Source organism: Hibiscus syriacus, unplaced genomic scaffold (assembly GCF_006381635.1).
Source record: "Hibiscus syriacus cultivar Baekdansim isolate YM2019G1 unplaced genomic scaffold, ASM638163v2 tig00112452_pilon, whole genome shotgun sequence".
Taxonomy (NCBI): domain Eukaryota; kingdom Viridiplantae; phylum Streptophyta; class Magnoliopsida; order Malvales; family Malvaceae; genus Hibiscus; species Hibiscus syriacus.
Window position 1 is genome coordinate 427,714 of NW_024063335.1, and position 13,422 is coordinate 441,135.

General features: G+C 39.1%; 1 pseudogene; it reads right to left on the bottom strand.

Annotated features, from left to right (window-relative positions):
* Window positions 1-6,348: 6,348 nt before the first annotated feature.
* Window positions 6,349-12,478, bottom strand: LOC120179758 (annotated as a pseudogene).
* Between the last annotated feature and the right edge of the window lie 944 nt (window positions 12,479-13,422).

Consider the following 13,422-nt stretch of genomic DNA (forward strand, 5'->3'; position numbering starts at 1 on the left):
GGTGAAGAGAGAAGAGATCGACATGTAGTCGGTGCAAGGAAAGTGGTCATACAAGGTTGACATGTGGATCACCAGTGCCATCAAAATCATCTTTTCCTCTACCAAAATATGGATCCTCATCAAAATCACAATTGGCTTCACCTTTTGGGACTGTTAACTTAGGTGATTTTTAAATGCAAACGTTGTATTATGTGGATTTATGTGTGAACTTTAACATTTTCAGTTGAATTAATGACTCAGGCCAACCATTTTGACTTAACCAACTCTTGTTATTCAGTTGTTATCACTATTAGGCATGCATTTGACTATCGCAACACGGAATTACAATCGCAACGAAGAATCACAATGCGAAATGAAAATCCCAACATGAAAATCGCAATGCGGAAATGAAAATCGCAATGCGAAATGAAAATCGCAATGCGAAATGAAAATCGCAACGAGAGAATCGCAATGCGAAATGAAAATCGCAACGAGAGAATCGCAATGCGAAATTAAAATCGCATTGCGATTCTCCCGCGCATCAATTACACAAATCAACTTTTACAAATCATCTTTTACAAATCAATTAAACAATCAAAAAATAAGCAATAATTCTTATTTCCGATCATCTACTATTGAATCAACTTTTACAAATCAATTAAACAATCAAAAAACAATCAATTAAACTATTGAATCAACTTTTGCAGCCATACATCATTTTCACGCAGTTCACTTCTGAGATTAACCTGCAGAAACCAACATTTGCTCAACAACACTTTCTACACATCTAAAACCTACAAACAGCAAATTATGAATTCTAGGTACTTAACCACATTTTCAAACCAAAAGATATAAACTTACCAATTGTTTATGGACATTTTTATAACGCGGATGCAGGTAGGCAGCGTCTCGTATATATCGATTTAGCCATATAATGCCGAAACCACAAGCCTACTGCAGCTCTATCTCTATCGGTGGGGGAGGTAGATACTTGATGCTTCCCGTCGTCAAACGCTCCAACGCCAAGCATACGAGAGGACCACAATCTCCTCTGGCTCCGCTCGTTTGTTGTGGCGCGGTCTCGTCTATAACTGTAATATTGCTTCTTTGGCTTCTTCTTGTTTCCAGAACGAGTCCATAATTGATCGCATCCAAGAATTTTAGCCAAATGAGAGCTCCATCCCTTAATAACACTCTTAAATCAGCCAATGATATGTAATTTATCATGCTGTCATACACTATTGTCTTAAGGGATGGGAGCTGAAGCTCGACGAGAATCCAATGTTTACGTTCCAAACAGGGATAAACACCTGCAATCATAAGTAAAATTCATTCATTTGCGCACTTATTTCATAAAACCTTTAAATCATCTAAAATAAATACTAACCTTATCGACCTCCCACCATGCAGGATAAAGTTTAGCTTGTCCATTTCCCAAATCAAATGATTCATCTCGTGCATTCTTCAAGTGAACGGCGTGAAAAGACGTCGACATAATTGTATATCGTATATTTTATTTTTCTTAAGTTTTCTTATTATTAGAAGACGTGTCACCCACGCATCGATATGCTGTTTTACAAAAAAAGACATATATTAGTGACTTACATAAATTTAAAAAAAAAATTAATCAAATTGAAATATAAGAAAAATATAAGACTTACCCCCCCATCGAAATAGCCATTGTCTTCGACCCCTAATAATACGCCCACCAAGACCGATCAAGCAACAAATAGATATCATCGGTGAGCTTGCATATTCAGTGAAACACCCCTGGCTCTGCTCATGTAGATAAAAATCAACAGCGGTCTTAGCCCAAAGGGTGTTATCCAGAATTGTGTCCGTAGTGATCCTCTCCTCTTCAGATACCGGTATGGTACTGGCCGGTAACTCATACGAGAGCCAACTTGAATCCATCATGTCCGGCACGTCAGAGGGTTCTCAAGAAGCCTACATATGACGCCATGTGAATCGGGCTCTTGAATGGTGGGAGGGACCTCTTCAATGATGACAGTGGCCTCTTGAACGGTGGGAGGGGACTCTCGAGGATGATAGGGGGGCCTCTTCAACGATAGGAGTGGATTCTTGAGGATGACAGGCGAGTCGGGCTTCTTCTTGCGGTGTTTCGCACTATTGGGGTGTACGGAGACTTAATAGCACGTGCACGCTGTCTGATGCGTGAACTCCGTCGTGCAAGCATAACCCGACGTAAAGCATCCACTCTATCGGCCGCTAATAATTAAATACAAAAATCAGTAAATAAACAACATGATATTTAAACAGTGAAACAAAGACAAATATGTTTCAAACTTGCATTGTATTCACCCAAGTCATTATTCATAGTTCACAAAATGCATCAGATAACAAAGAAAAAATATGTTTCAAACTAATACCTGAAGTTATATTTGTCTTGTTTTGTCTATTGGTTGAAGTAATGCAATCCATTCAGTTTCAATTTGCAGAAGAAGAAATAGTTTACTTTCGCAACACGAAACTTAAAATCGCAACGCGAAACCAAAATCGCAACGCGAAATGAAATCGCAACGACAGAATCGCAATGCGAAATGAAAATCGCAACGAAAGAATCGCAACGCGAAATGAAATCGCAATGCGATTTTGGTTTCGCGTTGCGATCTTGTCGTTGCGATTTTGGTTTCGCGTTGCGATTCTGTCGTTGCGATTTTCATTTCGCGTTGCGATTTTGGTTTCGCGTTGCGATTTTAAGTTTCGTGTTGCGAAAGTAAACTATTCTTCTTCTGCAAATTGAAACTTGAATGGATTGCATTACTTCAACCAAAAGACAAAACAAAGACAAATACTATTTCACAGTGTTAAAGAATACACAGTTTAGCAGAATTGGCAGCAACCGAACAAATTTACTTTCAACCAAAGACAAAACAAAGACAAATACTATTTCACAGTGTTAAAGAATACACAGTTTAGCAGAATGGCAGCAACCGAACAAATTTACTTTCAACCAAAGACAAAAAACACAATACTATTTCACAGTGTTAAAGAATACACAGTTTAGCAGAATTGGCAGCAACCGAACAAATTTACTTTCAACCAAAAGACAAAACAAAGACAATACTATTTCACAGTGTTAAAGATACACAGTTAGCAGAATTGGCAGCAACCGAACAAATTTACTTTCAACCAAAAGACAAAACAAAGACAAATACTATTTCACAGTGTTAAAGAATACACAGTTTAGCAGAATGGCAGCAACCGAATAAAGCAACCGAATAAATTACTAAGCAATCTAAGTGAAATGGCTATCTAAGTGAAATTACGAGTAATTTATCATTAAGTTAAATATGGAAAATCTTAAACTTACCCTCGTTGCGTAGAGTATGAACCTCATTCTGCAACGATACTATCATCTCACGTAGAGCGGCAACCTCACCACGTAAGTTGACACCTCCACACGCCATGCACCATCGTTATCGCGTAGAGTACCGATCTCCTCACGCAAGGCATTGACCTCATCACGTAACTCCCTTGACTCATCCCGTGAGGTGGAGGTGGAGAACAGGGAGATAGGAGTCGTGGCATCTTTGCCGGTCGCCTATCATGAGGTGATGGTGGAGAAGAGGCTCGATGATGTGACGGGATAGGTGATGGCTCTCGTTCTAGAGGTGTATAGTCGGGTCGATCGGGTGATGGCTCTAGGTGAGGTGATGGCTCTCGAATTGGAGGAAGTGGATGCTGCTCATCATCCGTGCCATCAAAAAAACTCTGACTAGCTTGCACCAATCAGTGGCAAGCTCTTCCTCCGTGGGTGTCAGTCTTTGTAATGGAATGTTGGCCTCCTAAAATATAAAAACTCAAACAAAGTTAAACGTCTACTATTAATAACTTGTTATATATTATATGAAAGTATTTGTGTTAACTTACATTATTATTGTCGCATATGGTATAAGTCTTCCCAATCCAACAGAGTTTCTCTTCCAGGAAATAGCCCTGGGAATATCATTTGACGTTTTTATTGTATGTACGTATGCTGGGGAAAGCCTCGAATATCCAAATCTACAAACAATATAATAACAAAATTAGTAATTGTTAAATAATTAATTATAATTTTAGAAACATATATAGAAATTCTTACCTTAAAGGCCCAAACAAAGCCTGACAAAGTGTATTTGGACCCATCGCCCCGCAACTTTTGCGATCATCAAAGGCAGACGACAACTTAGTCCAGGTAGCTTCCATATATACGAACCCACGGAAACAGATTCCATGCATTCAGGTCTCTACCAATATTATTAGCTCCCGATGAATAGGTTGTCTGGCCTCTCTGCCTAAAAAGCCGGCATACACAAGTAGTAGAAGGCATACTCGGACAACATCGACGTCATCCATCCGAGTGAAACCAGCTTTCTTATTAAACATTTCTTCAGGTCGTCGACATGTAGGTTCGGCTTCTCCATTGACTCATCCGGAAAAACCCGGGATAACATGATGGGCGGGCGATATGACGAGTGTACGGCCTACATCATCGTGTCCCGAATCGTAGACCAGTGATTAAGCAGAACTCCTTCCGCCCAAAACAAGTATACGCTGGTGGAAAATGAACCATATCTCTTCCTCACCACGTTGTATACTGTCGGGTAGATTTGATGTCATGGTCTGAAGCCACAAATGGGTCAATTAGCATCTCCACCCGGATGCTGTACTCTCAGCCATGGCCCGAAGCAGGTTTCCTCAAACAATTGTCTTTGAGCAGGTGAAAGCTTCGAAGCAATTGTAGTGGCCAGGCTGACTTATTCTCAAGGTCAATTGAGCCGAAAAAAATTTCTACAAAAACAATAAACATACCAAGTTAGATATACCAAAAACTACACTGTGAAGATATACCAAAAACAATAAACATAAAAGTAGTAGTTTATTCTTGAAACTAAAATTTGCAACACTGTTTTGTCTTTTGGTTGAAATGAAAATCGCAACGAGAGAATCGCAACGCGAAATGAAAATCGCAACTAGAGAATCGCAACGCGAAATGAAAATCGCAACGAGAGAATCGCAACGCGAATGAAAATCGCAATGCGATTTTGGTTTCGCGTTGCGATTCTCTAGTTGCGATTTTCATTTCGCGTTGCGATTCTCTCGTTGCGATTTTCATTTCTCTCGTTGCGACAGTCATTCTCTCGTTGCGATTTTCATTTATCTCGTTGCGACTCTTCTGCAAATTGAAACTTGAATAGATTGCTTACTTCAACCAAAAGACAGAACAAAGACAAAGACAATACTAACTTGAAAATCGCAACGAGAGAATAGCAACGCGAAATGAAATCGCAACGACAGAATCGTAACGCAAAATGAAATCTAAGTGAATGGTTAATCTATTGAAATGACCAGTAAACTTATCATCAGTTCAATATGAAAAACTACAATAATGCAAACATTTCAAAATAAAAAAATTAAAAAAACTAACCCTCGAGGTTGATTTTCCATTTCTGAATATTGTGAGGGATTTCTGACGTGAATGGTTGTGAGGGATTTCGCCGGAGATGGGGACGGAAATCTTCGGAGATGGGGACGGATTTCTTCGCCGTAGAGAGTGAGAGATGGAGATGGGACTGAGTTGTGATTTAGGTTTAGGTTATGAGTTGCGATTCGGGATTTGTCTTAATATGGTTTTTGTAATTTGAAAATAAAATACGCGTAGCGATTATAATGGCGCTTTAAATATCGCGTTGCGATTACGGATACGCGTTGCGATTTTATGTATTATCGTTGCAATTTACGGATACGCGTTGCGATATACGGATACACGTTGCGATTTACGGATACGCGTTGCGATTTATGTGTTCGCGTTGCGATTTTCATATTCGCGTTGCGATTTTGGAAAATCGCAATGCGAATTTGTACTATCGCATTGCGATTTTCAAGAATCGCGTTGCGATTTTGGAAACTGATTTGCGATTCTGGGGATCGCGTTGCGATTTTTATTTCGCGTTGCGATTTTGTTGGTCATTTTGGCAAATCCAAAAAAAGTTGGTTAAAATCGTATATTATAACTTTTTTTTGGTCACTGAGGCGATTTTCTCTTCTTTTAATCACTGAGATAAATTGGTTCGTGCAGAAAAATAACTCTATACTGCATAAATTAGGAGTGGAAAATTTTGAATGTAACCGACCGTGTCTACAAACTTCAGCAAAATGGATACTGTGGGTACCAATGTGATGAATTGTCATAGACTGTCTTTACAGCTAGGGGCAGTCGGGCCAAACAGAAACTTGTAAGAAATAATATTCAAACAGCATGCCCCGTTGCATGTAAAGAATAACATACATGCAGTAGCTCGCGTTAAAAATTTGTAGCCATTTTATCCATGCATAGAGTGGCTATCAGACACAACATGAACAAAAGTTTATGCGAATTTACACCTGCCATGTAATAGCTACAACGAAACTACGCGCCTTTCGGATTATGTGCTCAACATCATATCATTTACAGCAGAGACAGTCAGATCAGCTCTCTAAATATTATACATCAATGGTCCCTTGTCCCCATGCATCTTCTGCACTTTACGCCAATGAATCAGCACGTTTTCTGAAGGCTAAATCACTTTGAGTGAACAAGCATAGACCAGTTTCATCCAGACGCCCGGGCAAAGTCCAAGGGAAGAAATATGTCGATATCGGAATCTAGAAACCTTATCTGTTAAATGAGACTGCCGAGCCATCATCGTAATGCCCTCTACATGCATTTGCATTTTCAGTCCCATTACAGGCTTGATTGGAAACAGCCACATTTCCAAGATCACCATCCAAGCTCATATGCTGTACTTCAGCTGATGATAGTATCTTTATGCTATGAACACAACTTACAAATTCTCTGCAAAGATTAAATTTTCAAAAGTTATAATATTGGCAGAGTAACCAAATCTGAAAAGTTAAAAAGTTCAAATTGGGTTCATTCACTTACTCCCAAGGATCATCGCCAGCAAGTAATATGTCATTTTCATGATCCACATAAACTAATTTCCAGTCAGAAATTTGTGGACCTTCCAGCTGCCCCTCGATACTAAACATGCGGGCTAGATCATGCCTGAGTTCATCGTACCCTTTGTAGCGGGTCACATCGATTGATCTTCCAACAGAGCCACGCTTTTGCACCTTCATGAATTCAAACCAGCAACAAGCATATAGAGTTTTTCAGAAAGATATAGAGACTGTAAATGTACCTAAAATTAGTAGGACTAGCAAGTCACTCGTAGATCAGGATCTGTAAATTTACCTAAAATTAATAACTGCCCTAATGACAAATATGTATCACAGACTGGTGAAAAAAGATACGCAGGTTTAGAGCTTAGAAACTGTCTAATTACGAGGTTGCAATATCTAAGTACACCGTATAAATGTTGTCCCAATTTAGTTAAAATACTAGGTAGAATTACAAGGTTAAAATTGGCCTCCTATGCAATTTTTGGTTCAGTGTGCCAAAAATACTACTCTCTGCCCAGGTCCCATTAGGAAGTATGAGAAAGAACCACCTTTTCTTTCATGAAATTAAAAGCATGTCTATAAAAGTGAACAAATGAGGTAACAAGCATAACCATAACTAGTGGGATTACACACCTTTGTATATGTTCGCATGCGTTGAGTTTGGTTTGCCCATAATCCACCATTTAGAACTCCTGTGTCAATGATGGCTACATCATTTGAGCACTCAGTCTTGAAAGGTATATTTGGCACACCAAACGGCTGACAACTTATAGCAGCAGTAGACAGCTCTGTGTCAATATCTCTTGAATTCCCACCACAATTAGAAAGCATGTTCTGAAGATCCTTTTGAGACTCATATTCCCTTGTTAACAAAGTCTCAGGTGCCAATCCATCAATATTAGCTGTGAAAGGAAGACTGTTACGAGAATGTGATTGGACATCACCTTCTAGAAAGGTAGGGACGGAGGCATTAAGCTGAATGGTGTCGGCATCCAGGCAGTATGATGTTCCAGAAGAGGATGCTTCTAATTGGTCTGTTACAGAACTTTTGTACTTTGATTGGTCTAGTCCTCTAGAGGTGGGTGGCTCATGTTTGATTTGGATATCAGGCTTGCTTAGGAGCTCCTGAGCTAGTGTGTTTGGAGGCTCAACAAACCGATCTGTCATCAATGTGGATGGTACTTGGTGACTTCTGTTTAGAAAGTTTGATGGTGAAACCTGGCAATTATTGGTATAAGGTAAGGTAGAACATGGCAGAGTATCTCCATCAGTAAGACCATAATTACTTCTCATTGTCATAGGTGGTTTGTTCTGACTTCGGGGTTGGTTCACCAAAAGCTGTTGAGGTTGCACGAACATTGATGTTGAGAAGGCATTGCTACCAAGTGATTGTGCCTGGCTCTGAGAAAGAGGCAACTGCTGCAATGGTTGGTTCCGTTGATGAGTTTGCTGTTGCAGCACCATTTGAGGTTGCAACAATGATCCAGCTGGGGAAAGTAATTGTTGAGATGACTGATGTTGCTGCAATTTCTGGAGAAGTTGTAATTGCAGTTGCTCCGTGAGGCCCTGCTGTGACAGTTTGCTGGATCTGCGGCAGCTGTTGAGTCCTCTGGGACAGGCTTTGCTGCAACTGTGTCTGTTTCTGCTGCCTCTGTATGAGGTTAGGTTGATGTTCCATCCTTTGCTGAACCCATGTATCTTGTGGTAACGACGTCAAAGGATATGAAGTCATATCAGAAGAGATGATAGTTTGGGTTGACTGGCTATTGCTTGTCAGTAATTGTTGCTGTTGCAGCTGAGAGTAAACAGCTGACTGATGCAAAATTTGATTTGGAATCTGATTAGGAGCACTGACGCCATTATTGACTTGATGTGGTAGGATTGCTTGTTACAGCTGTTGCTGCTGCTGTTGTGCTTAGGACATGGCTGCGGCTGTGGCTGCTGCTGTTGTGGCTTAGGAGATGGTTGTGGATGTGGCTGCTGCTGTGGTTGTTGTGGTTGTTCTTGCTGCAATTGCTGCTGATTATGTTGATTTGAAGGAGTCTGCAATAACTGCTGGGCCCAAGCCATTGGTGCTGACTTGGTTTGGATTTTCTTTATTAAATTGCATGTTCAATTCAGGCAGTACAGGAGCTTGAAAATTCAATAATTTGGAAGGATCGTCAATGCTTAGGTTATTTTGCAGCGGATTCGAAGAGGCCATTGATGAAAAGAATCCTGATTGAGCAGTTGGAAACTGATTATTTTGTTGCATGCTCATCCACTGAACTAAACTCAAACCAGGGAAGATTGAACTAGGGGGGTCTTTCATGCCAAACTCATCTCCAAGCCAAGACATAGCTCTCTTGAAAGCATTCTCAACATCAGAACCATCATCTGCAAACGTATTTACAAAGAGACATAAGTTCTGAAATTTTTCCATTCCTTCTTGCCCTGCTTGCAGAAAGATATATCTAGTGAACATGATGTACCTGGCATCCCTGGTTGCTTTTGGAACCTGGGCCTGAAAAATGGAGGTGGACATATGAAGAAGGGAGATACAAAAGGCTCGATTTCCCAACTTGAAGCTCGCCTTGGCCGTTCAGTAGCTGTAGATTCATCCCATCCAACCTGCTGAGAATTTAAAAGTAAATTGCCAAAACTGAAAATAATGCGGTCTTTTCTCCTTTAGCCACAATATCTTGACTTGAACATAGATTAAACACAAGTATTACTCTAACAATGTATGGTCCAGCCGGAAAAATTCTGTCTACCATTGGCACATGTTAATGCATTTCCGCTGAAAATATACCAGGCATCTTTTGGAGTATAAATGCACGAGAATAGTCAGGACCAACATTTGTATACATGAATGACATTATGTCAAAAGAATACCTACAGTGAGTTTTTCCATCGCACAGGATCCAGGTCACTGATACCAGTAACTGTACCCATGTATCTGTGTACTCCCGACTCCTCGGTCTCAAACATCATTTAAACCGCATGCCAAGAGAAACTTGAGTATACATGGCTTTGCTATATTTCGCTAAGGGAATCACAAACTCAGAAGGGCTTGCTCTATCAAAATAAATTAAACATTTTGAGACCTTATATTAACATATTTTTCTTTTGAATGAAAATTGATGATTAAACAATAATGAAGAATCTATCAACAAACAGCATATGTTATAGCAATACCTAGGGTTGTAGAATATAGTAAATGGGCTGTTGTTTGCTGCAGCATGAGCTGCAGCGGCTAGGATCCCTATATGCATGCTATCACCAGAAATCACTGATGACGAGAGAGCCGGCTGCTGTCTATTAGCCCGCCTTATACCCAAAAGAAGCTTTGACTTCTCATCTCTACATTTAAGCAAAGAATTTAAGTTGAGCACCAAAATGAACAGCCATCTAGTACATTCTATCAAATACATGCGTACAAACACACAAGAATATATTTTTATATTTAAGCGAATCACCTTATGAAAAGAACTGAATCACCAGCAAAGAGTCTCTTTGTGCTAACAAAGACACTCCAACCGGTAGTCAGAAGGTGCCTCTTCGGTTGAACTGCAGAGAAACCATTATGTATTTGGACATATTATTCCATTTCAGACACCAATAACATTAAATACAAAAGATACCATGATAAGTTGAACAAAATGATATATGACTCCCTAGTTTCACTTTGCAGTATTGGACTTTTAGTGAAAAAGATCAATGTCAAATTTTTATCACTAGTGTTAAGGAAAGAATGAAATAACTCCCAGCCCCAAAAGTTTTGAGTAGCATAAAACACTTTGACCTAGCAACAATCTTTATGTTATAATACCAGTGCTCTACTTGTGGAAGATTGAAGAGAACAATACCTCGATAAATATGTCTAAAATTCCATGCATTTTCTTGCAAATCTCTTGCTGCTAACTCTTGACAAGGTGGTTGCATTGAAAAATCCTACGAAACATCATCATTTATATCTTAGGAAATTAGACAGAAAATGCTTGCATCACACACCTATCAAGCCTTAAATCTAAATTTTGAAAGTTTCAACACACCAGAGGAGGGAAGATCTTCTCAGCCGCACGACGAGGGACAGTGCTAGTGTCACTAGCTGTAAGAGTCTTGCAAAAGAACTAAGAAGGTTGTCTGCTTTGCTCGAGGCCCATATCAGATGCCAGTACTGCTTCCTTGTCATACTGTACAGAAGTACAATAAAGATTCTTCCTATATTTCACTATACTAGAAAATCGAAGAGACAAAGAACGTGACTTTGTGGTAAGCATTAATGAATTCTCAAAATGAATAGCTGACCTACTTTGTTTACAGGTTGAAGAGTCATCTGGGCATAGACCTCATCAGTTTCTGGATCAGCCTAATTCAAAATTTAAATAATTCATTAAGTTATGTTCGTGTATATGCGATCCAGAATTCGATTTCATATTTCAGTATGACTCGCACGAAATAAAACTTGCAGCAACAGAAACTATAGATAATGTTGTCTTGCTCCTTACATGAAGTGTAAGGTTATGGGGCATGCAAATCAACTTGGAAGGAAGGTTAGGGTAACTCGGTATGAAATCAGTCTCCTTCTGCATTGATGCTGCAACCTGGACAAATTTTATTAATTTTGAGAAAATATCATAGCTGTCCAGATTAAAAAAATTATTCCTTCGAAATGAATGAAGAAAGCGACTTACTTGCTCACTGTGGCCTTGAGGAAAGTAGACCACCAGGCTTCCAATTGGTGGCAAAAAACAAGTGGTCCAGCACATGCATGCCATAATTCTGAATTGATACTCTTCCTTTCTCCTGCTCTCCAAAACCAACCAGAACATTATCAAACATCCCTCAAGACCACACAATGTCATACAATAATATTTAAATCATCAACCACCAAAGAGTTTTCGAAATTCATATTCTGTAAAACGTTGAACAATAGACGGGGCAACAGATTAACAATTAAAGTCTTACAGGAAAAAGAAACCAATTTTTTTTACCGGATAGCAAGCTCACAACAAGAAATTGTCATGAATATTCTTGTAAAACAATTAAGGCTTTATACTTGGAGTTAACAAAGGGGAGAAAAACAAATTGTTGCATGTTTTGTTTCTTCTTTCCCGATCTTGGTTCATCTCCAATTTGTAAAATGATAAATGATCCCAAACCGAAGCCTTCCTCATTGAAATGAGGAGAGTTTGCCACTCAATAACGTCTTGTTTCTTTCCATTTTTATCAAAATGGAATTCTTGTGATCTCTTTTTAAAAAATTACAGTATTTGCCCCCAAAAATGTGGATGATATAGGGGAAATCCAAAAGAAAATAAATATAAACCAATAATTCAGAAAATCTCTCACTTGCTCTGAAGTCATAACCAAAGACTGTTTTGACGGACCCAAAGGATAACGAAAAACTGAAACAAGAGTAAAAAAGAAAACAGAAGATCAAACCTTCCGCAGGATTTGTCAAAATTCCATTTGGTGGAGCCTTCATGCTTACTAATTTGAATCAATTCCAAAAATATGAACTTATATGAAGGAACCCGATGATTTTGGTTGCTCTTCCAGAGACCGACTTTCTTCACCGTAAAGTTACTTCCTCGCTCGTAGATCTATAAGAAAAACAACGCTTCAAAAATGGACTTCTTTTTTTCCTGCAGTATTCCTTCGTCAGAAAACTACTGCAGACGCTGCTCCTTCCATTAACATTCAAATCCGAAAGAAACGAACACTTAACTTGGAGAGACAAACAAACGCCAAAAACCTTTTTCTTTGCTCACCTATACTTTTCCTCATTAGCTTTGATTGTCTTGAAATTTTAATCAAATGAATCATTTGCCTCCCCAAAACAAGAAATATCAGATTCCATCGATGAATCGGTTTAAAGAAGCCGAACCGTGGAGTACGCACTGCATGGATCGTTAACAACCGGTTCAAAAACTCAAACCCACCGTTTTGGTATTCTAGAATCCGACTAGAAAAAAAATTTTTGTAAAGAAATAAACTTTATGGGATCAATGAGAAGAAACAGAGAGGCAAAGCAAAAGCAGAGCTTAAAACGGCTTCCAACTATCGTCTTTCTAGCCCAAGATATAAAATTAGAAAATATAAATGTAACCGTTGCGCGTGCTAATTCACGCGTGGTGCTATAATGACAGACAGTTGAAAATTGGTACCAAATTTTCAGTTTCACCGCAAAGGAAATACTTACACCAGTTGGAATTTGGAACTTGGGTTGCGCGCGTGCGGACTAGCGAGTTATATTTTTTTCCTTTTCACTTCTCGAGGTAATTTTCTAATTGGGATTTGGCGGGATTATGATCTAGTGTGTGCCAGGTATGGAAATATTCTTGTGCTCTATGACGTGGCACCACATTCGGGAATCGTGTCTCTCTATTTCCTTAATATTTAGGATAAACTATAACATTGACCAGTCAACTATGTAGTCTTTTTATTTTTGTTATTGATCTTTTAACTTTATCAATAGACTACTTAATTATTTAAATGTGTTCAATCAAG